General features: G+C 44.1%; 1 protein-coding gene across 1 annotated transcript in view; it reads left to right on the top strand.

The window, feature by feature from the left end:
- Positions 1-11,299: 11,299 nt before the first annotated feature.
- The window catches only part of SPSB4 (splA/ryanodine receptor domain and SOCS box containing 4), a 75,941-nt gene continuing 62,832 nt past the window's right edge, over positions 11,300-24,408 (top strand). Inside the window, exon 1 of the mRNA XM_016141902.2 lies at positions 11,300-11,923. The gene's annotated coding sequence lies outside the window, so the exon portion shown is untranslated. The remainder of the gene's footprint in view (positions 11,924-24,408) is intronic.

Here is a 24,408-nt window from a genome sequence, read left to right as displayed (position 1 = left end):
CTCACCTAGGACAAGAAACAGTGCCTATTCTCACCAGCCAGAGTGGACATCACACAGAATACTCAGAAGGATCTCGCTCTACAGTGGGAAAAAAATTACTAGGCATGCAAAGAAGCAGATACATACAACCTAAAGTGAGGACAAAAATCAATTCATTGAAACTAACCCAGAAATGATATATAATAGAATTGCATATTCTATTATATATCTATATGTCTAAATACAAGGACATTTAAAAAGCATTGGAACAATATTCTGTATGTTCAAGATACTAGAGGAAAGACTGGACACGTTAAATGAAGACATGGGAGAAATAAAAAGGCCCAAGTAGAATTTCTAGAGACAAAAACTATAGTATCCAAAGTGAAAATACACTGTCTGGATTAATTACAGATTAGATACAGCAGAGTAAGAATTGGTGAAGTTGAAGGCATAAAAATAGAAACTGTTAAAAATGAAGCACAGAGAGAAACTGATGAAAAAATGAACAGAATAGCACTGAGCAGCAGAACAACTTCAGTGGCTTATGTAGGTGTAATTGGAGTCCTTAAAGGAAATGGAGGGGGCAGGAAAAAATATTTAAAGAAATAATGGGCAAAATATGTCCCAACATGAGGAAACTGTAAAACCACAGATCTTAAAAGCTCAATGAAACCCAAACACAAGAAAGATAAAGAAAACTACACCAAGGCACATCCTAATCAAATTGATTGAAACCACCGATAAAGAAAAAATATTCAAAGTAGCCTAACGGAGGAGGGAACACATTACATACAGAGGAAGAACGATGGGGATGACTGTGGATTTTTTTGTCAGAAACAATTTAAGCTAAAAGATAAGAAGCAACATCTTTAAAGTGCTGAAATTAAAAAAAAAAATCCATCAATCTGGAATTCTTTACCAGGAGAAAATATCTTTCAAAAAATGAAGGCAAATAAGACTTTTTCAAACATACAAAAGCTGAATAACTCATCATGATCAGACCTGCACTCTAAGAAATGTTACAATGAAATCCCTCAGGCAGAAGGAAAATTATAGCAGATGGAAATATGGATCTATACAAAGGAATGAAAAGTATTGAAATAGTAACTATATGGGTAAATATAATGACTTTAAATTATTATTTAAATATCTTCAAAAGATAATTGACTAGAACAAAATAAAAATGTATTAAGGGCTTATAAAATATGTAAAATATATAATGGCAGTAAAATGTATGAAAGTTTACACAAAGGCCAAGAGGAGAGAAAGGAAAATATACCATTCCTATACTATATGTGAAATGGCATACTACTACTTGAAGGTGGACTGTGACATGTTAACGACATATGCTGTAAACTCTAAAGCAACCACTAAAAGAAGACAACAGTGACTTACAGCCAATAAGTCAATAAAGGAAATGAAATGGACTTATAAAAAAATAATTTTTAAAAGACAAAAAAAAAGGAGGGAAAAAGAATAGAACAAATACAAAACAAGTGCCCAAATGGCAGATTAAAACCCAACCATACCAATAATCACATTAAATGTAAAAGTTTAAATACCCCAATCAAAAGGCAGAGCTTCCTCAATCGGATAATAAAACCAAGTCACAACTATATGCCACCTAGCAGAAACCCTTTATAAATAGAAAGGCACATACATGTGAAAAATAAAATAATGGGGAAAGATATACTATACTAATACATTTGAAAATAAAGCTAGAGTAGATATAACGATATCAAACAAAATAAATTCCAGAGCAGTGAGTATTAGCAGGTACAAAGAAGATCATTACAATAAAGGAACATAACAACTCAAAGGTGTACGTACCTAAAACACGTGAAACAAAAACTGATAGAATAGCAAGAAGTAGACAAATCCACAAGAATAGTCATAGATTTCAACAACCTTCTCTAAGTAATTGACAGAACAGGTATACAGAAAATCAGTAAGACTACAGCAGGCTTGAATTACACATCAACTTGATCTCACTCGATTTCCAGAACACTCCACTCAACAACAGTAGAATACACATTCTTTTCAAGTGCACCGAAAGCATTTACAAAGATCAACTATAGTCTGAGCCATAAAGTAAATTTAAAACTTCGAGTCATACAAAGAATGCTCTCTGACCAAAATAGAATTAAATTAGAAATCAACACTAAAATGATGTCTGGAAAATCCCCAAACATTTGGAAACAATAACACAATTCTAAGTAACCTATGAGTCAAAGAAGAATTTTAAGTTACCAAGGGTTCTGAAGGGAATAAAAATGAAAAGTAGCATAGCAAAATTTGTGAGATGTAGGTAAAACGGTCCTTAGAAAGAAATTTATAGCACTAAATGCCTATATTAGACATGAAAAAAACGCTCTTAAATCAATGATCTCAGTTTCTATCTTAAAAAACTAGGGGGAAAAAAGAGCAAATAGATGCCGAAGTAAGCTGAAGAAAAGAAATAGTAAAGATCAGAGCAAAAATCGATGAAATAGAAACCAAAAAGCTAGAGAAAATAAACGAAACCTAAAGCTGATTCTTTGAGACCAATAAAATTGATAAACTGCTAACCAGATTGAATAGGGACACGAGAGAGAGAGAGAGAGAGAGAGAGAGAGAGAGAGAGAGAGAGAGAGAGAGAGAGAGAGAATCCAAATTAGCAACATGAAAAATAAGAGCGGTGACATCACTATAGAGTGCACATGTATTAAAAGGATAAAAAGGAAATATTATGGACAACCTAATGCTAATATATTCAATAATTAGATGAAATGGATAGATTTCTTAAAAGATTAGCCATTACTTGCTAAGAAACAAACAGATAATCAGAATAGCTCTATATTTATTAAAGAAATTGAATTTCTATTTAAAAACCTCCCCACAAAGAAAATTCCAGGGCCAAATTACTTCACTAGTGAACTCTGTGAAACATTTAAGGAAGAAATAATAGTAGTTGTATGTAAACTCAACCAGAGAATAAAAGAAAAGGGAACACTTCTTAACTCATTGTTAAAACCAGTATTATTTTGAGCTAAACTCAGGCAAAAATATTACAAGAAAAGTAAAACAAATATCACTCATGAGCATAGATGCACATGGAATCCGACAAGGTGTTAAAAGGATAGTGGGACTAATGACCAAGTGGACTTATCTCAGAAATGCAAAGATAGTTCCATATTGAAAACTCAATCAATGTAAGTCACTGTATGAACAAACAGAAAGGAAATCGGGAAATCACAGAATGACCGAGAAGGCTGGAGAACCAGATTCAGAAAACAAAACAAAACAAAACAAACAGGCAGGAACAATGACAAAATCAACAACAAATGCAGGGCACCAAGAACCATAGCTGGACTCATGCCCTAAAACCCAACCTGTTGAGAACACCGATGCCACTCCTAGCACTGGTGGCTGGACACTGGGGTGGTGGCTGCCAATGCTGTCCCTGAGGTCTGGAGGCTGCTGTCGTTAACTCTGCCCCATCAGAATAAATTCACCATCTTTGCTGTTTTGAATGCATGGTTCCAGCTCTGCAGGCCCAAGAGGGAGGTTCTGATTGGTCTAGCTGTCAGGAAGGCTGAAAAGGAAGGGTAAGGAGGGCGTTTAGTTGCCAACAATAGATCCACTCCACCTACTACATGCAGGTGGGGACTTAGTAAAACAGATTAAATAACTCACAGAATCGTTGGGATTGTGGAAAACTAGGCTCTGGACTGAGTTTTCAGGAAAATAGCTGTAACTATACCGCAGAACTGGCCTGGTAGAAAGCTTTTGCCATGAATGAGGTCAGGAAGCTGCCGCTCTTGCCCCTGATTGCAGAAAAATGCTGCCTCTACTTCCCCAGAAGTACCAGCCAGAATGGATGGCCTAGATCGAGGGCATTTCCTCAGGGAGCTCACTTCTGCATCGAACTGGTGTGTCTTTTTGCCAGAATCCAGATCTCATCCTCAACCAGCAGCAGGGGAGATTAGGAAATAAAGGGGGGTTGTTCATTTGATTTTACCAAAAACAAAATGTGAAGAGGGTTTACAAGAGATTTAAGAACGTGACTGAGCGCTGGGCTTTTTGTTCATCAGTGGGAATTGATTGCTTCTCTCCCAACTTCATGCGGTGGGGAGTTCCTCACACTTAGGAAGGTGATTCATCTGCTCAGTGTACAAAAGTGACAAATGCCGCTAGAGAAAGGTACTTTATTAGTTCCATTTCGTAGATTGGAAACTGAGCTTCCCAGACATTTGGTAACTTGTGCAAGATCTCAGTTTAAAGAACGAGCCTATCTAGACATCGTCTCCTTTACTCCTCACAACTCAGTGTGGTAGATATTATTGCTCCTGTTTTATATAAGAGGAAAATGAGTATTATAGAAATCAATTAACAAGGTAAAAATCCTGTGACATGATCATGTGACCCTGCCATGCTCTGCGTCTCCCATCCCATCATCTCATCCCAGTGAACCGAGGCATTTTATGACAACAGAACTCTCTAGAGCTCTGCATGTAGGTATGCATGTTCATGTGCATGTGTGTACATGTATGTGCTCATGCACGTGCAAGTACGTATGTGCATGTCCTTAATATCTTGTCCTGCACTAAGTTCAATGTTCCCTGAATGAATCTGAGTGTCTTTGTCACTGACTTTCACCTGTCTTCTTTTCTTACTACGGACTCACTCAGGTGTATCCTAGAGTCCTCCTGAGGTGCTGAGATCTCTGGGCCCCACTAGCTCTAACAATCTAAGAAGTAAAGGACAATAGGATGGGGAATGGAATGGCCTGGACTCTTCAGTCCAATCAGCACACAAATAATTTATTTGTATGCACATGAGTTTAAGGAAGTAGTGTTGGAGATCCCGGGGTCAAATCATTTAAGTCTGTAAATGATACAAATTACTTTTGGTGGCTGGATTGAAAGTTGTTAAGGTTTTTTTTTTTAATAGGCCTTATTTGTTAGAGAAGTTTTAGGGACATAACGAAATGGAGCAGAAGACACAGGGATTTTCCATATATACCCTTGACCCCACATATACATAGCCTCCCTTGTTATCGCACATCGCCCACTAGAGTGATCCATTTATTACAATTGATGAGCCTACGCTGACACAACATTATCACCCAAAGTCTATAGTTTACCTTAGGGGTCACTCTTGGTACTGTATATTCTATTGGTTTGGACAAATGTATATGACATTTATGCACCATCACAGTATCATGCAGAGTAGTTTCACTACCTGAAAAATCTTCCGTGTTCCTCTTGTTCATCTCTCCCTCCCCCCAGCCACTGGCAACCACTGATCTTTTTACTGTTTCCACAGCTTTGCCTTTTCCAGAATGTCACATAGTTGGAATAATAGTTTGTTATTTCAGATTAGCATCTTTCTCTTAGTAATATGTACTTAGGTTCCTCCATGTCTTCTCGTGACTGGATAGCTCATTTCTTTTTAGTGCTGAATAATATTCCATTGTCCGGATATATCCGTTAATTTATCTATTCACCTACTGAATGACATCTTGTTTGCTTTCAACTTTTAACAATCACGAATAATGATAATGCTGCTATAAACATCCATGGGCAGATTTTTGTGTGAAGGTCAGTTTTTAGTTCAGCTGGAGCATGATTGCTGGATAATATGGAAAGAGTGTTTTATTTTTGTAAGAAACCGCCAAAATGTCTTCTCAAGGGGCTGTCCCATTTTGCAAACCCATCACCAATGAATCCGAGCTCTTATTGCTCCACGCCCTTGCCAGCATTTGGTGCTGTCAATGTTCTGGATTTTGGCCCTTCTAATAGGTGTGTGATGGTGTCTCATTACTGTTTTAATTTGCATTTCCCTGACGACATATAATGTAGAAGAGCGAAACAGTTTTTAATATTTCTTTGTGATGAGCTGACCCCTGGTAGAGAGCGAATCAACAATTCCACTCCTAAGAAAAGACTTTAGAAAACATTAGCACAGATGCACCGGGGGACCTGTTCAGGAATGTTCATAGCAGCACTGCTCACAATAGCCTCAAACTAAAATCAATCTGAACACCCCTTGAAAGGAGCATGGAAAATTAAATTGCTGACAAAGACGCTCTCCTTTGACCAAATTTAATCAGGCTCCTGTTTGAACAGGCCTGACTTGGGGCTTCCCTCTGTCCTTATAGAATGCAGTTTGAGCAAGAGTCTTGCTAAGTCAGGTTAGTGAAATTCTGCCACCCTTTGGCATCTGATCACCTTCGATATGTGATCAAATTCCTCAGTCCTCCCAGGGCCTGCTTTTAGTAAGAACCCTGTGAGGTCAGTTTAGCCAGAATCCTCCCTTACCCCTGATGTCTGCTCTTAGCAATTTTCCAACCACTGACCCCAACCCTGCTACTTGACTATAAATTCCCACTTGTCCTTGTGTTCACCGTGGAGCTTGATCTATATCCTCTACTACAAAGCCCCATTGTAGTAGCCTTCCTTAAATAGAGTCTTCCTTACCGTCTTTAACAAGTGTCATAAATAATTTTTTAACATTGTGTCTGTTCATCTAATGAACTATTATATAAGCTATGACAATGAATGGGCTACACTTACATGTATCAACATGGATGAGTCTTGTTAATTCCAAAAAGCAAGTCTTAGAAAATGGAATATAGTATCTTTTAAGAAAGTTTAAAATACAAGTAAAACTAAATAGAATAACGTTTAGGCACATATAAGCCTAACTTTTCTCAAGTGTGTGTGTATACACACACACACATGCACACACATATATATATATACATATACACATATTTAAAACCCAAGAAAACGATAAACCTTAACAATCAGGACAATGGTTTTATGTGAAGGGGAGGAAAAGAGATGGGCTAGGAAAGAAGCACATAGGGAGATGTAGGTGTTCTGGGTTGGATGGTGGGGTCATGGGTGTTTATTATATTACGAATAAATATATAAATAAATAAGGACCATGCATGGGCTAATGATGACAGTGTTCCATGAACCAAAGACTATAATTAATCCAATTCTAAGCATTCCATACATTAAATGAAAGAAAGAAAGAAAGAAAGAAAGAAAGAAAGAAAGAAAGAAAGAAAGAAGAAAGAGGAAGGAAGGAAAGAAGGAAAAAAGAAAAAAAGAAGGAAAGAAGAAAAGAAAGAAAGAAAGAAAAGAAAAGAAGAAAAGAAAAGAAAAGAAAAGAAAAGAAAAGAAAAGAAAAGAAAAGAAAAGAAAAGAAAAGAAAAAAGATAAAAAGAAAAGAGAAAGGGAGGGTGGGAGGGAGAAAGGCCAGTAGGGCTGACCTTTCTTTCTTCCAACCTTTGGTCTTTCTTTTCTTCCGCTCTGCCTTCAATCATGTATTCCATAAACATTTATTAGATGTCTACTGTGTACCTGCCCCTAGGCAGGATGCTGTGTCAAGAGCACTGGGATGAATCAGACATAGTCCTGCCCTAACAGAGTCACTATCTGCTATTGGAATCTGACAATTCCCAAAGGCTTTGTAAAGTGCTAAGACAGAGGTAAGGAAACAAAGTGCTGTAGAGCTCAGAGAGAGGCCCCTAACCCACCCGGAGCTACTGGGGAAGACTACAGAGCTTTGTACTTTGAGAAATTAGTAAGATGAAAATGTAGGTGGGAGTGTGAAGGCTATAGAAGTGAAAAAGCTCTGCCCTAGAAATGCTCACATATTAGAGGCAAGGGGATGGCAGTGAAAGAGGCGACAGCAACAGTGGGCCTGGGCCCCTGAGAGAGGGAAGCACACAGGTCTGAGGGCACACAAAGGAGGGCATCACACTGGCCTTAGAGCGTCGCTAAGTCTTCCTGGGGCAGGTCACATGCATACAGGCAGAGAGCTGAAGGGTGAATCAGTTACCTGGGGAGTCCGTACCAGGAAGAAAGATCAATGTGTGCAAAGGCCTGTGTCAGGGAAAAAGAGCTTAGTTCACCGGGGTTGCTTGGAGCATCTCAGTGTGGCTTGACTCAGAGCACAGGTGCAGGGAGTGAGACTAGTGCCCAGGAGTCAGATTCAGCTAAGAAATGGGAAAACCATCCTGTGGACCACGGGTTACCTCTGAGGGGAGTGGCAGGGACGACTTTTACTTTATGAAGACAACCCTGACAGAACAGAGGTGAGGAGCCCACTGCAACCGCTGGACAAAGGGATGGTGGTGTCTGAGCCTTAGAAGAAGCAAGATCAGAGAGCTGAACAGGCTGGGCTCCAGTGGAACGAGGGAGGGAGGCCAGAGACAGGCGGACCTCACGCACCACCATGCACATCCTTGGAGCAAGCTGCAAGCTGCAGAATTTCTCAGAACTGAGAATTTTCCCTTGACTTCTGTTAAACATGGTTGATACTTTTAAAGACAGAGAAGGAGATTAAGGTTGCAATATCTAAAATCTGGTAAGTGGATTCTAAACCAAGCCCTATTGGGAGAAAAGGCAAGCAGCAGTGAGGTTTACAGCTCTGTATTATAAATAGCAGTTCTGTACCCCTGACTGCATGGGGCTCTAATGAATCTTCTGCTCCAGGCATGACTTCTTCTCAGCTCAAGATTTCCAAGAGTGCTGCAGATCTTGGTATATTTTTGAGAAGTACAAGGAAAACGTTTATTGAGTACTTACTATGTAACTCCCTACAAGAGATAACCATAATCAGGAAGTTCTATTCCCATGTTACAATGAGAAAGCTAAGATCCAAAGAGTCTGACTTAAAATTTCAGCCCAAGGCTGCCTAGCTATGCTTATGAAATATTGTGCTTTCTTTTGAGTGAGAATGGCTAGTTTTTCAACGGTTTGTTTTTTTTGAAACATCCTTGGACAGTTAAGAACATGTTGTATTAGTTATCTATTGCTCCACAACAAATTAACCCCAAAGTTTAGCAGCTTATGACAACAAACATCTACTCTCGTACAGTGTCTGTGTCAGCCTGGTTGAGTATCTCTGATTCAAGGTCTCTCATGAAATCACAGTCAGGATGTCAGATAGGGTTGCAGTCTCATATGAAGGCTTGGCTATGGGGTGGGAATCCACTTCTAAGTTCACTCACATGGTTTTCGACAGGCCTCAGTCCTCCACCACATGAACCACTCCATAAGGCTGTCTCAGGACCTGGCAGCTAGCTGGCTTCTCGCAATTGAGGTGATCCCAAAAGAGAGTAAGGGAGAGAGAGAGGGAGAAAAAAGGAGGGAGAGGAAGGGAGAGAGAGGGAGAGGAAAAGAGACACACACACACACACACACACACACACAGAGAGAGAGAGAGAGAGAGAGAGAATATGCTTAAAACAGAAGTCACAGTTTTTTAATAACCTAATCTTAGAGGCTGCTCGTCGCAATCTGAAGTTTTTTCATAACCAGAATATCCTGGCTTCTTCCAAAACGGCAAGTTGTTTCCCTTGCTATCTATGGGCTGGAGCACTTTGGGGCCTACCGGAACACCTGAGGTGCTGTTGTGACCACTCCTTTGTGCCCTCAGGCATAGTCTCATTTGGAGAGGCCATGTGGTGAACCTATCTGGAGCCCCCAAGGGAGGGAGGAGGTAGTTTCTCAAATTTTGGCCATTTCTCCCTTCCTACTTTTTCTTTGAAGCTGCTATGATGTTTCCCAGTGGAGGGGAAGCAACAGGCATCCCCTCATACACCCCGTCAGCCAGATTGGGTTGGGTCTAGGTGGAGAAACTGTCAGCTTGAAAGCCTTCTTTAAAGTCACTTTTGCTTCTGATCTTCTTTCCTCAAATTTTCTTTTCTTGTTCCCCAACTATGTCCATTGCCCCCAGAGTAGCTTGCTTAGTAGGTGCTCCAGGAGCTTCTGATAAGGGTGAGGAAGGACTGCTGTGGAGATCCCTGGAAATAGAGTAAGTGTGAAGGGAGGTCAGAACTGCCACTCAGGGTTAGTTCAACCACATTTTCTCAGCATCTGTTCTGTGCTGGGTACAGGGGATCCAGGGATGTATAGAACACAGATACTTGCCTCGGGGCAGGAAGGTTCACAATGTTAGGAGGGAGACAGACGAATCCAATGACAAAACAAACAGCAGAATGAGTGCGATAAATACTTGATCAATACACCCTTTTGCTAGCTCACAGTGGCTGCCCTAGTTGATGAAGCTTCATCTTTTGCTTGGAATGTTTCAGTAGCTTCCAAGCTCGTTTCCTCCATCCATTCATTCTGCTGCTGAGAGATCTTTCTTGAATGCAAATCTGACAGTGTCACTACCCTGGTTAAAGGCTTCTCCAACTGATATTGAGGAAAGGCCAAACTCTTGAGATGGCCCCCAAGACCGTAGACACTGTCTATCCCTCCAGCTTCATTTCACCACCTTTGCTCACACTCCAGTTATACCATAGGCTCTGTGCTGTGGTAGGTACTTACCTGTCCCTCTGCATCCAGAAGCTAATTCGTGTAGCCACCTCCACTAGGGAGCATTCCCAGATTGCCCTTACCAGTCTGGGAAAGGAGGGCTGCTGCCTCCATCAAAGGATTTATTTCCCTCACCGGGTTGGATTGTCTTTATTTGTCGGTGTCCCAGATGGAATGGGAATTCTGCAGCTAGGCTTTTTGGTGCTTGGCACAGAGAGGGCTGAGGTCAGACCATACGACTGTGGAACGGAACTGAAGTCAACTCTGAGAGCACAGACGAGGGGCCCCGTACAGGAACTTTCGATTTTCCCAAGGAAGCACTTATGCTAGAAGCACCCTCTCGGCCTCCGCTCTGGCCACGCCCTCTCCCTTATCTCTCAGCTCAAGCTCGCAGAGCTGCGGGCCACCGTCAGCGCTGGCAGCCCGCTGAGAAGAGACCCAATTCCTTGAGCCTAGGGAGGGCCGGGAAGGCTCCGTGAAGCAAGTGCAGTATGAAATTAGACTTTAAGAGATCAGTTGGAGCTTGATCTTTAAAAATAAAGTGCGGACATGTTTCCGAGGAAGAGGATATTAAACCATCCTTTTTCCCTGCTATTTCCACATGCTTTGGGTAAAGACTCCAAAGCTTCGATTGACTCTGGGTGTCTCCTCCCCCTCAGGGGAACCCACCCCGGTGATCTTGGCGCGCTTGAATGAATGGGGGAGGCCCCGCGCGCATGAATGAGTGCGTGAGTGAGCGAGTGCGCGGGCGAGCGGGAGGGTGAATGGCGACCGCGAGGCCGACTCGGCACAGGGGAGCCGGCGCGGGCTCCACTTCCCTCTCCCGCCAGCTGGTGGCCTCTGGAAGGTGGCGGCGCCGGCAGCGGCCCGAGCTGGGACGGGCCGGGGCGCGGGATGGTGGGGGAAGGGGCGTTCCCGGCGGCCGCGCCTTCCGCGGCTATTGGATTAGTGGCCTTCAGGGATGAGCTCAGCCGGATCGGCTTTCAGCTGCAGCCTCCGGGCCGGCCGGGAAGGCGGGGAGCGGGCGGCGGCAGAGGAGGAGGGGGAGGCGGCGGCGGCTGCAGCATCCAGTGCTGGCCGCCGCGGCCGGCGAGCCCGGCGCACAAAGGCGCCCAGCCCCTGGGGTGGGTGATGAGCGCACCGCAGCCCAGGCGCGGGCACCAGCTCCAGCCACGGCTCCTTGCACCTAGGGCGCTGGAGAAGACGCGGGGCGCGCCAGGGGCTAGCGGCCGAGACGCGGCCCGTGAACCCTGAGCTCGGGACTCGCCGCCCTCCGGGTCGGGCGCGGAGCTTCGGAGCGGCTAAAGCGCGGGCCTCAGCGCGTTCCCGGGATCCGCGTAGGAAGACGCTTCCCCACTTTCACCCGACCTCCAGCGCCCAAACGCCAACTTCCCTAAGAACGCTCCAACTCCAGGCCACCCTGCCGGGCAGAGGGGGCGCTGCTGCTGGGCACCAGCGGTGAGGAAGCGCCCCTGGCCCCGGGGAGCGAGTCGGCATCTTCGGGGTCGCTCGGGCGCCCCTGAGTGGGCGGCGGCGGCAGACGCCTCTTGGGGGAGTCAAGGACCTGCCAGCACCGGAGATTCCTCACAGGCAGGCAGGCGCTCGCCCTCTCTTTTATGGTGAGTATTCTCCAGCTTTTGGTGAGGGGCGCCCTGGGGCGCGCGGGAGCCGGGAGCAGAGATCTGGCGGCACTGGACCGCTAGCGGGCCGACCCTCGCCACAGCCCGCGCTCCTGGCGTGGGTCGCGTCCTGGTCCCGGGGAATTCCTCTCTGCTGGCTATAGCAGTCGGAGTTGGTTGGTTTGCGCGCAGCCTTGGGGCGTTTGGGGATGGCCCCTGGAGCCGCAGGTTCGAAGCCAGCTGCTTTTCTGAGAAGTAGAGACAGCACAAAAAAACGGCAGTCCCTTTCACCCCTCGCCTCATTACCTTGCTTGGATTTGGGTCCAAGATCCGTTATTCACTGGCTGGATGACCTTGGGCAAGTTACCAAACCTCGGTTTCCTCATCCATTGCGTGGGGATGATAATGGTTTTATAAGAGATCTCTGGGGTGGTGCTTGTGGGTACGTAGATCTCTGTCTGGCACATAGGAAGCATTCAATCAAATGTTAGCTAGCATTATCTCAGCTGTATGAGCCCGAGAATGCCATCCAACTTTCCGGAGCTGCAGCAGCTCCCTCGGGGACCGTAAGTTCTAGCATCCTGTTCATCGGGTGTGGGGGGATTCGAGGCCATGGAAGTCGGGCTCCTGGCGCGCAGTAAGCGCTGGTGAAGTGGTGGCTGTTGTTATCGTTTATTCTTGACGTTGGTGTAGTGTGGCTGGTCGCCCGACCCGAGCATGGCTCGGGGGCCAATTCCTGGCCTTGCTTGGAGACAAACTTGGCGATGCGCTGAAGGGGGGGATGGGGTCGCAGGCTCCTCAAGTCACGAGCAAGGAGTTGGGGGTTGTGGTCTGGGATGGAGAGAGGAGGCCAGAGCCTGGAGCGCGGCAAATGTGTCAGTTCTGGTAGCGCGGGACTCGCCATGGCCCCGAGCCAGGAGGGACACTGAGCCCAGAACCTCTCCCTGGCGAGAGAAGCGTGGGGGAGGGGGGGCGCTGCCCCTGCCTCCGGGATGGCAGAAGTGTTGGCTGTTTGCAGACTGGAAGAGAGACGAGGGCACTTCTGTACCGCTGTGACGAGGAGGCGGAGGGCTCTTAGCTCTGGAGTTCAAATTCCGCCTCCACCAACCGCCCGCAGTGTGACCTTGGGCAAGTACTCTGATCTCTCACAGCTCAGTTTCCTCCTCTTCCCCATCTTCTTCCCGGGGGAGGTTGGGTGGTGAAAGGAGGAATTTCTCTCCTTTCTAAGAATCTGAGCCCCATCCTCCCACCCACCTTCTGCCCCGCCTCCCTCCCCCCCCCCCCCCGCAATCTGATGAGCCTAAATTGGGAAGACGTGAGATGTTATGCCTGAGCCTCTGGGAAACTCTGTTAAAAGGAGAATTCAGGATCTGCCCACCCTCTTCCCTGCCAGTCACTGCACCCTGCACCTGGGGAAGAGGAGATCAGTGTGCTCAATTTTCTCATCTTGGCGCCTCTACCCTCCAAACAAATCCTGCAGCTTCTGTCACTCAGACTGATGGGGGAATCCCTCCTTGTCCCCGAAAATCTTCATTTATTTTAAGTGCTGCTGATTAATAGAGTTAGAAATACAAAGTGTCTGTAGCATGATATAAACATGCTTTACATGAGGGCATAGTCCTCTGAGACATACCCTCCGACTGATTTCATTGTGTTTTTTAACTTCCTTAAAAAGTAGTAATAAAAGGAATTTAAGCTAGCTTTGGGAAACATCAAACAAAATTCAGCTTGCCAGCCTTTCCACTCAAATATTTCTCCAGTTTGTATTTCTATTTTATTTCAAAGACTGATGAATTCAATTATATAAAACAAAAATCTGTGGGGAAATGAAATTGCCATAAACAGCCAAAAGACATATGACAAACTGGGGAGAAAATTGCCACTCTTGTCACAAAGGGCTCATCTCTTTAAGGCATAAAAGGTTAATCAAGTCTGCAAGCAAAAAAACCAAAAACGGACAAAGACCGTAAACAGTTCACACACACACAGAATGTAATCAAAATAACACTCAAGCATATGACAAGATGCTCTGCTTCGCTCAGTAAGAAAAACGCAAGTTAAAACTATAATAAGATACAATTTTTCTCATATTGGATCAAATAGTATTAACCATTTATGAGAAACATCTTTTGAAAACATAAATAGATCAAATCTCTCCTGATTTAGAACCTCCTCCAGGGCGTCATGGAGTAAAATCTAGATGTCCCCAGGACCCTCCAGGTCTGGTTACTGCACCCTCCACCCCGTTCTCACCATTTTCCTCTCTCATTACCCCTGGACTTTTGGTTTTGTTCCAACACTCCAGGGACTTTTTCATTTCCTATTCTCCCTGCCTTGACTACTTTCCTCCTCCCCTAGCTTTTAAGACTGTCTCCTCCTCATTTACACAGGCCTGACCTTGGGGGAGCTTCACTCTTATCCTGGGAAGTGACTAAGGCTTGAGCCTCTGCAGATCCTCACCCCGTTGGGAAAACCCAGTATAATTCACCACACAGAAGCTCTTAATTTTCCCTGAGTTGGATGGCCTGTTGTCATATAGCCAGGCTCTTAAAAGGTCCTTTCTCTGTTGGTGTAAGAATGAAGCGTCTTGAGCAGCACCCCACCCCCACACTAGAACAAACTACTCCACGTGGAAAATCAAGGTGCTGAGGAATGGGAGGTGGGACCTGGAGCAAAGTTACCAGAAGTCTCTGCCTCGTAGGTGTTTAAAAAATATAAGTATGTAAATCTGTGCACTTAGCTTATGTGAACATAATCAGTCTTGGTAAAAAAAAAAAAAAAAAAAAAGATCACAGTAAAAATTAAAACAGCGACATTTTTAATAAAACATGCTCCTTAAATAAGTTAACTAGTTTATTGGCTGTTGCTCATCTTAAGCAATAGGGATCTGTTCCAAGGCTGTAGGAAAACTGTTGTCTGTGCTGAACCCTGTGGGAAGAGGGTGGCGAATCCACCTCAGATATCTTGAACCTTGTGGACCTTCGGGAGGACTTTCCAGGCAGTATTGATTACATGTGATTTTTGCTTCACATATTGAGTTTAATACTTAATCCCTGTTTAAAATGTGTACTTTAATTATGAAAAAATGTTAAAAATACAAACTATACAAGAGGTATAGAGTGTATATTTCTTCTTCAATCTGATAAGAGCAGCCAGAGGTAGCAGGTGCCGGCTGGGTGCTGGTAGGAGACAGAGGCTGAGGCTAGTTGGGCGCTGGCTTCGCCAGCAAGAAATGCAACAGGTGGTGCAGGAGACAGTCACGGGAATCGATGAGAATAAGAGAATTGAAAACAAGAATGAAGATGCAGGAGGATGGAGGGTGGCCACAGAGGGTGCCTGGCCTACTTAGGGATGGGGTAGGGGCAAAAGAATGTCAGCTAGACAAGGGAAGTTGGGAAGGCTCCCAGGACACCAGGGAGTCTGGTGTTACTGGCCTGTGGTGGACCATGGTGAGTGACTAGGCACGTGGGAGAAATATGCAAGATTAGGTCTTGAGGACTTTTGTGTGCTAAGCTAAGGGGTGCAACTTGTCCATGGAGAAGCCACCTGGAGAGTTGAAAGAGAAGGTAAGTAGGTGGCTTTGTCAGATTTACCCCTTCGCTGTGTGGAGTGTGCGTTGAGGGACACAGACTAGGAGACCCTTGAAGTAATCTGGGCAAGAGAAGTCGAAGACATTGAGTGACGGAGACAGAGGAGCAGGTATAAGGCAGCATACAGAGAGGGATCTGGTACGTCAGAGGTGGAAGAGGCTATGTTCCGCCCTGGGTGTATGGCTTCTGAGGCGCCAGTGGGCTCCCCAGTGTCTGACATCTGGAGAGGGTGGGCGTTCCCACAAAGGGAGGCTGGTGGTAGAAAGAGGCCAGCTGGCTTTACAAGGTCATTTGAAGGATCCCTGTTCAGGGGTGAGTCTGGTGCTGAGGAGAAAAACAGGTCTGGAGACCCAGTTTGGGAGAATCTGTAAGCGCTGAAAATGTCAATCATAAGAGAAGACACGTGAAGAGAGAGGGGAGCAGAAATGGAAGATGTGACCCAAGAGGCATTCCATTTCATGAGGCAGGCAAGGTGGACCCTGAAGCCAGGAGGTAGCAGAAAGATGCTGTGAGCCCTATACCTTCATGTGCTGGTGTATGCAGAAGAAAAGGCCCAGAGCTGCACCAAAGTCATCCACCTGACTGTGAAAAGTCATTTAGGGTGCACCTGGAGCCCTGCCTTCTCCAGAAAAGTGGGCCTTAATACAGCTAGTTGGGCCACAAAGACATCTCACCTATCAGCCACAAACTGTGAGATATGCAGGTCAGACAGATTCCTGGGGCCAAGTGGCTTCATCTCATCTGGCACTCCTCTCTCTCTGGGTCTTCCTGTCTCCCTGCTCCCTCATCATCACCTCTTCCTCTCTAGTCCCCCCTCCCACAGCCCAGATCTCAAATATGATCCCAGGGACCCTTTGGGTTTAACAGAGGGACCTCTGTTACAATAATCTTCATGTCTAGCTCCTCGTTTATCTCCCAAGCTGAACTCTGCCCAGTTGGTACAACTGGTCGTCTGAAAATTCAGGATGCCTGAAAGAAAAGTGAACCTATTTGTGTCTCATACTTGACCTAGCATATCATAATAGGGACCTGCTGGGATTTCTGCTGGGTTTAATAGGGTCCCATTATGCAGCACCCTCCTCCACCCCGTGTCCTCCAGCTTTGTTCCAGCTTGAGCCATGCTGGACCTCACAGAGGCCAGCTGTGCCTGAGGCAGCCCTCTGGGCACAGGGACAGCTACAGCATTGATCAGGTCTGCCAGAAAGGTGTGTCTCTTTCAGATGACCTCGCAGAGGATGCTGGCTTGGTCACCTCCCAGCAAACCTCCTTCATCTCATCCCCTGCTCTTGCTGGCTGACAGCCTGAGCTTCTGCCTTAGGGGCTCCTGGCTCAGTCACGCGTGGGAGGATTCCCATGGAAACCCCACAGGAGGAGAGGCTCGGGGAAGCCTCATTGATTCACACTCCAGGAAGACAGCCGTGAGACGGTTCCACCTGGAACTGGACAGATGGCTCTCTTTGTGAGCTCTTGGGAAGAAAGGGCTTGCCCAGCCAACTGCAGCATGAGCTCCGTGCATGTGTATAGAGGGGAAAAGCTAATGGACGCCGATAAATAAAACCTAGGGGATTCTTTATTTCACCCATCATCTGCAGGTTCATTCTCAATGAACATCTTTTAATAAAACGGTTCCTCTACTTAATATCTGTACAAAGAAAATCTTAAAAACATCCCAGTTGAACCAGGTCCATGTGAATATCATTGCTCTGCACAATTGTACAAACTATACAGAGTTAAAAACTGAGGAATGAAGACTGAGCTCACGGAGCTTTGTACTCCCAGTTCCTGCCTCAGTGGAGTGCTTTCTAAAGCAGCAGGTTGCTTTAATTCGTTTGCTCATGCTTGTGCATTACGTAGACATTCACCCACCACTTTCTCTGAGCCAGAACCATGCAGAGTCCTGGAGACTCCTGTGAGTAGACCCAGCCCTACCCATATTGTTCCCTGTCTGGTGGGAAGGAGACAGCTAAGAACAGTGGTCCGCAACCTTTTATGCACCAGGAACCAGGGCTCCTATGAGAATCTAGTGCCTGATGATCTGAGGTGTAGCTGAGGCGGCATTGCTAGCGCTGGGGTGCATCTGCAAATACAGATGAAGCTTTGCTTGCTTGCTGGCCACTCACCTCCGGCTGTGCAGCCTGGTTTCTAACAGGCCACAGACTGGTAACTATCCATGGCCCGGAGGTTGAGGACCCCTGGTTAAGAAGATGTCACGGCCCTTGTTATAAGTCTGTGGTGGAGACAGGTACAGGGGCTCTGGGAGCAGGGTGAGGGGGTGGGGAGCCTCCAGAGGTGTTGATACACAAGGGAATGAATTACCCAGATGTGTGCATGTGAGGGGTGTGACGGGAAGGAGCAGGGACTATAACAGCAGCACATTAGTACATGGACATGGAGACCTATGTGTGCCTGCAGAGAAATTCAGATAAGTTGGTGGGGAGGCAAGTGGAGGGGATTCACAGAGGAAAATGGGCCAGGGAAGCATGGTGGAGGATTTGGGGAGGGTTAGGGTGAGGGTCAGGAATCTTCATTGGATCCTGAAAGCTGTGGAGAGACTGAAGGAGCTTAGGCAGGAAGTATGATTAAATCAGCTTTTCATTTTACAAGTGCTGTAGTATATATTTGAAAGCAGTGTGTAGTCTGTTAAAGGAATTCAAATGCTATCAAACTGCACTGCTTTTTACAATCCTCGTCATTATTCAGACCTGTCACTGGGTCCAACCCCATTGGTTAAGCTCTCCCTAGAGAGAAGTGATCCAGTCTTAGACTTTCCTGTAGCTTCAGATCTCAGGGAGCCATCATTACTGCTGCTTAAAAGAAGGAATGAAGTCCTACCCACTACTCCAGCAAGTCTGAAGCCAAAGGCCACACTGAGGGGAGGGCATTTCACCCATCATTACCATTCCTGGGGTAGTCATGTCGCATGGCAAACCTGGGTGAGCCCAACTGGACAAGCCTCAGAGAAGGGGATTTTGTGTCTTGGGCCCCTGGAGACTAAGTGTCACATTTCGCAAACCTCTGAGGATTCTTAAGCAGTGAGACATCAATACTTCATGTCTCCTTATTTCCCTGTAGGATTTCAACACCCGCCAGGGTCCTGGGAAGGGCAATTGGCAAGTTGAGTTTTTGCATCATTGAAATCTCGGGGTGAATCCTTGTGGATAATGTCATTAAGCATCCCCATCCAAGCATGACCTAAGACATTGAGTTTGGTTCAGGAAGGAATGTGATGGAGGCACCCTCAGGCATTGCTCATTGTGCCCTCTGGTAACTGGGCTGAGAACAATGTTATTCCTATCAGGAAATTAAACTATCTCCTGTGTGCCTGGCCCAGTGTCATGTACTGTGTTGGAGACAAAAAGGGAGATGTGACAGGCATTCACTGCCTCCGGCTGGAAAGAAAAGACAGGGATTGAGCCTGACATGGCTACTACTGTGTACCTAGCTCGCAGCAGCACAGAGCCTGACACGTGGCAGGCATCCATTAAGTGTTGTTGAACAAATAAATGAGGACTGGAAGCAGCAAGGGTGCACAGTGACATCTAACAAATGGGCAGACTACCTCTACTTGTACTCCGCCCTGTCCTGAAAGCACTGTGCCCGTATCTATGAGTGGCGCGAGCAAGGAAGCCCAGGTGAAAACTTCCTGTCATCAAAGGAAAGATCCTCAAGGTAGAAAAAAGATCAGGAGGACCAGAAAGTCTTGGCTGACTCAGGGTATACGGAGGTCTGGGCAGGTAGGTACCTAGAAGCCAGGTAGAAGAGGGCAAACTTCCTGGAGGAGGTAGAGCTGTCAGGCAGGATTGGGGAGGTAGGAAGGACGGACCAGGGGGCCCACTCACCTGGACAAAGACATGAAGACCGACCTGTGACCAGTTTAGGACTTGGGACACTGCATTCATAACTTCCTATCTCCCAGCTCCGGCCTTGGCCCTGTCTTCAGCTGGTCATTCTCTTTCTCAATCCTGATCCTGACTACTGCCCTGGAAGTTTCCATGAGACAAAAATCAAGTTACTTAGCCCCGCTTTTGTTTATTTGGTAGTTCTGTCACCAGTTGCAGGAGACCATAGGAGATGGAGCTTCTCTGAGGTGAGTACTGCAGAGGCAGTGAGTCCTAGCTGGGTATAGGGGAGACAACGGCAGACTAACGGCTTCACTGCAGGCCCGGGTCTGGGCTGGAAGTGGGATATCCAGTGACTATTCACACTATCGCTGAGTATCTACATTGATCTCTATCCTTTGCTGCTATGAACCACTCTGTCCTTCACTTCTGCAGCTGAATCTTAGTGCACACCCACGGTTATTTCTTTAGGATGCATACAGGTGGAGAAATGGCAATGTGGGAGTATGTACATAGTTTAAAGGAGCACTTAACCTTCCCTGGGTGCCTCCTGGGTGCCCTGTGCCGCTCCAGACTTTACAGCTGTGTCTATCCTGATCCTTACAAAGGCAGGCAAAGTTGGCACTGAGTTAGCAGCATAATTCTCAGATGAGTCTCAGAGAAGTTAAGTCCTTGCCCAGGGTCCAAGAGACAGAATTCAAACCCTGCCCTTTTGTTACATTGTGCTCTGTCACCTGTTTTCCTCAGTAGATGGCCATTAGTGGACATGAGCACTCCACTCTGGGCCCTGTCTTGGGGAAAGTGGTGAAGGGCCTGTTGCTATATGTCCACCTTGCCACACCCCAACTGTGCACAACCTTCTGGATCCCTGCCTGCCATTGGCAGGGGAGAGGCCTTGAGGCCCTGAGACTGCAGCCGAGAGGGGGAGCACCTTGCCCTCAGTGCCCGGCTCAGGTCTCCTCTGGGGCTGCTGCTTGGCTGTCTCTTTCAGACTTGTTACAGGTGCTCTTCCACAGCAGCAACAAAGTTGGCATGATTGTAGACATTTCTCTTAGAGATATTTTGTGTGGGCCACGCAGAGCTGATTAGAGTCAGTGCTGTGGAAAGGCTCTGTTCTAAAGAGTGTGGATGAAGATAGGAGAACATGGGCTTATCCTACTGTGGCCCTGGAGTCCATCCCAGCCCTGCCGCTTACTGGGAACCTCTCACTGGGAGCCTGTTTCCTCTTTTGAATAAAGGGGCACATGCCTTGTAGTTCCTATTAAGCAGTCATCATGCTGCCTGGCACAGAGTGAGTGCAGATAAATACTTAAGGCTGGTGATGAGAAAGCACAGGGGAGTGGATGCAGTGGGGACTTTAGGTTCAGGCTGCTCAGGGTGGAACCGGCCCTGCCATCTTTCAGCTATGTGACTTCGATTAGGCTGCTTCCTCTTGGAGCCTCAGTTTCTTGGTCTATTAGAATAGGACATAAGGTGCTTTTCAGTGAATTACGAAATTGGCAAGAGTCCAACCGCCCGGGTCTCTCAGTCAGACACCCTTTTCCAGTCGGTTCGAACTTCCAGAGAGGACATTTGGGTGTGTCGATTCTAGTGATTGAATTCCCACTATGTGCCCTGCACCTCTCGCTTGTTATCTTGCTTATTTCTCATAACCTATTTGAGGCTCAAGGGCTGGATGAAGCCCTTTGGGTTAAATACCTCGCCCCCTCCTCCCTTTCCTCCCTCCTCCCTCTTACTACTCCTCCTGTCTCTCTCCCTCCACAGTAACGGTAGTCTACTAGACATAGTGCCTTGTTTGTCTGGCTTGATCTATCTGTTGGATCTTCCATATCAGGACATTATTTTCTACAATGGCATAGTGTTCCATTATATGAATTCACTGTCATTTACAGTCTTATTATCATTTATAATCTTCAGTGCAATGAAAGCAGAACTTCTTAGAAAAAAATTTTGTCCTGTCTTTCTTTGGTTTGGGTTTCTCCCAATGTTTTGCTATGACAAACAATGCTGCATACCTGTATATGTACAACATATATAACGACATATATACACTTTTTACATATTATGTTATATAATAAATACATGATACATATTACAGATATACATGTATATACACACATATGTAATTTTGCACATTTGAGAGCATATCTGATTAAATACTAGAAGTAGACTTGTTAGGTCTAAGGGTATGTGCATTTGTAACTCCGAGAGAGAGTGCAAATTTGCCATCCACCGAGGTTACACCATTTTACCTTTGGTTCTGCAGTGTATGAGCCTGTGTGCTTCTCCAAGAAGGTGTTATCCAACTCTTTGATCTTCACTAATCTGATACACCGAAATGGCATTTCACGATAAACCGAAATAGCAGTTCTGACTTATTTCTTTTATTATGCATTTAGTAGAAAGAGCATCTTTGCAAAGTTTTTTGTTTTTCTTTTCGTGTGAACTGTTTGTTCTATCCTTTCTCATTTTGTATTTGGGTTGGTCTTACTCATTTGTAGTAGTTTGTCATATTTATTGTTTGTGTTGCATATTAAAACAACAAACAAGTCTAACTTCTTGCATGAGTGTCTTTTGCTATGCCATTTGGTTATTTCTCATTTTTTATTTCTTATTTTACATATTTGTGTCTTCTGCCCCTTTCTTTGAAATGATTAGATTAGATTGCTTTTATTTTTTGTTTGTTTTTTATTTAGTCATTGAAGTCATGGATTTAAAATATATTTAGTAATATGTGAAAATGTTAATTATTAAATTTTAGGTGAGATAACTTGAATAAAGGCCCATGATACCAATATTAAAAAAGAAAATTCACTAATATTTTATAGACAAAAAAACAAATAAAATGAAATACATCCAAATGCTAACAATGTTTAAATCTGGTTAATGAGATACAAGGTGATTTTTAGTTTTTGTCTATTTTTTCTATATTTAAAAAATTTTTAATTGATTTAATGTTTTCTAAGTAATAGATTTTATTTTTTAGAATAGTTTTAGACTTATAGAAAAACTAAGCAGATGGTACAGAGTTCTGTATGCTCACACCCAGTTTCCTGTATTATTAACATCTTACATTAGTATGGTGCATTTATCACATCTAATGAACTAATATTGATTATTGTTATTAACTAAAAGCCATATTTCATTCAGATTTCCTTAGTTTTTGCCTAATGTCCTTTTCTGTTCCAGGATCCCATCCAGGGTACCACATTACATTTAGTAGTTTTGTCTCCTTAGGCTCCTCTCAGCTATGACAGCTTCTCAGACTTGTTTTTAATAGCCTCGATAGTTTGGAGGAGTACTGGTCAGGTATTTTGTTGAAATTTGTTCTATGTTTTTCTCATGATTAGACTGGAGTTACAGGTTTGGGAGAGAAAGACCACAGAAATAATGTATTATTTCATTATATTCTATCAACGGTACATACTATCAACATGACAGAGTAATATTATAGATAATAGTACAATAACAATATAATAGAAAATATAATATATATGATTGAATTATGGTTTATATGTTTTATTGTGTGTTTTTTTATTATTATTGTTGTTTTGGTGGTATTTTTTCCCCAAAGAACCAGCTCTCAGATTTTTTGATTAAGTCTATTATTTTTCTATTTTATTATGCTTAATTTGTGTATTTTCATTCATTTTTATTTACTAGTATAAGTACGACAGTCATGATATCTTCTAAACTCCACTTTAGTGGGACCCCACAGGTTCTAATACATGAAATGTTTTTTTGTTATTCTTATTTTCTAGATAGTCTGCAGTTGTTAAATAGATCTCTCTTTTGATATGAGTTGTTTAAAAGAAGTTTTAAAACATCCAAGTAGTAGGGTTTTGTGATCCATATTTTATGATTAATTTCTAGTTTTGTTTTTTTTTCTATGTTATCATATTCTGTATCATTTCTGCTTTTTTGGGTAAGGTTTTATTTGTGGCCTAATATTGGGGAATATTTTTAATATACATCAGTTAAAACTCTTTATTATGCACTTTTGTTTTTTTCTGTGTATTTACCTAATTTTGTCCATCGATCTGTCATGAGCTAAAAGAAGTGAATTAAGATCACTTGCCTTTACTGTGCATCTGCCTGTCCTGCCTTGTGTTTCCTGCAGCTTTTGCTCTGAATTTTGGTGCTCTGATTTGGTGTGTTAGATCTTCGATGGTGGAACCTGTTCTTTATTATTCTAAAGTGTTCTTGTCTCATTTAAAGTTGTTTGCCCTGAATTTAACTTTACTTGCCTAATATTAAGGTTATAGTGCCTGTTTAGTTTGAAGTAGCACTTACCAGGTATATATTTGCCCTTCTTTCATTTTCAAAATTGTCGAGTTACGTCGCTTTGGAGATATCTCTTAAGGGAAGCATACTGTTGGGGATTTTGTCTGGTTTCCCAGTCCTGGAATCTTTTCTTTTTAGTAATTTTCTGTGGCCATTCATTAACATAGCTAGTACTTTGGTCTTAGTTTTCATGTTATATTTTGTTCTTGTCTTTTGTTTCAATTGCTTCTTAAAATAAAATCTTTCATGGTATGTTTCTGTTTTATCTTGTGCTGTATTTCTTCTGACAATTGGAAGGTTTGTATTTTATTATTAGTTCTTCTGGAGACTTTATAACTGCATAAAATGTATTACTTTTTTTTTTTTAACCTGTACTAGTTGTCTCCCTCTGAAATAAATGATTACAAAATGAGTTTACAAATTTGGTCACTATTTTTATCTGCTTTGTGACAGCTTTTTTTCAGGTGAATTTTCTTGATTTCCATATATATATTTTTTCTTTTCTTCCTTTATTTCTCCTCTAGCATCGTTGACACTATCGTATGCTGGTGCCTCTTTGAAAGAGGTGAACCTTCTCAGATCAGCATTTGCAGGGGATGAATGCAGAGGAGATTCCAGGAAGTATTAGGATGGCTCTCGGGTTCATGGTAACTTTGTTCACAGTGATTTCTTTTAGCTGCTACCCAGACAGCAGAGATCTGCAGCTAAAGGCTTCCCTCGGTCCAGGCCTCAGATGGTTGTCTTGTGTCCATGTGCATATCCCTAGGTGACC

This window comes from Rousettus aegyptiacus, unplaced genomic scaffold (genome assembly GCF_014176215.1).
Source record: "Rousettus aegyptiacus isolate mRouAeg1 unplaced genomic scaffold, mRouAeg1.p scaffold_m13_p_4, whole genome shotgun sequence".
Classification (NCBI taxonomy): domain Eukaryota; kingdom Metazoa; phylum Chordata; class Mammalia; order Chiroptera; family Pteropodidae; genus Rousettus; species Rousettus aegyptiacus.
This window is presented reverse-complemented; position numbering and strand designations above follow the sequence as displayed.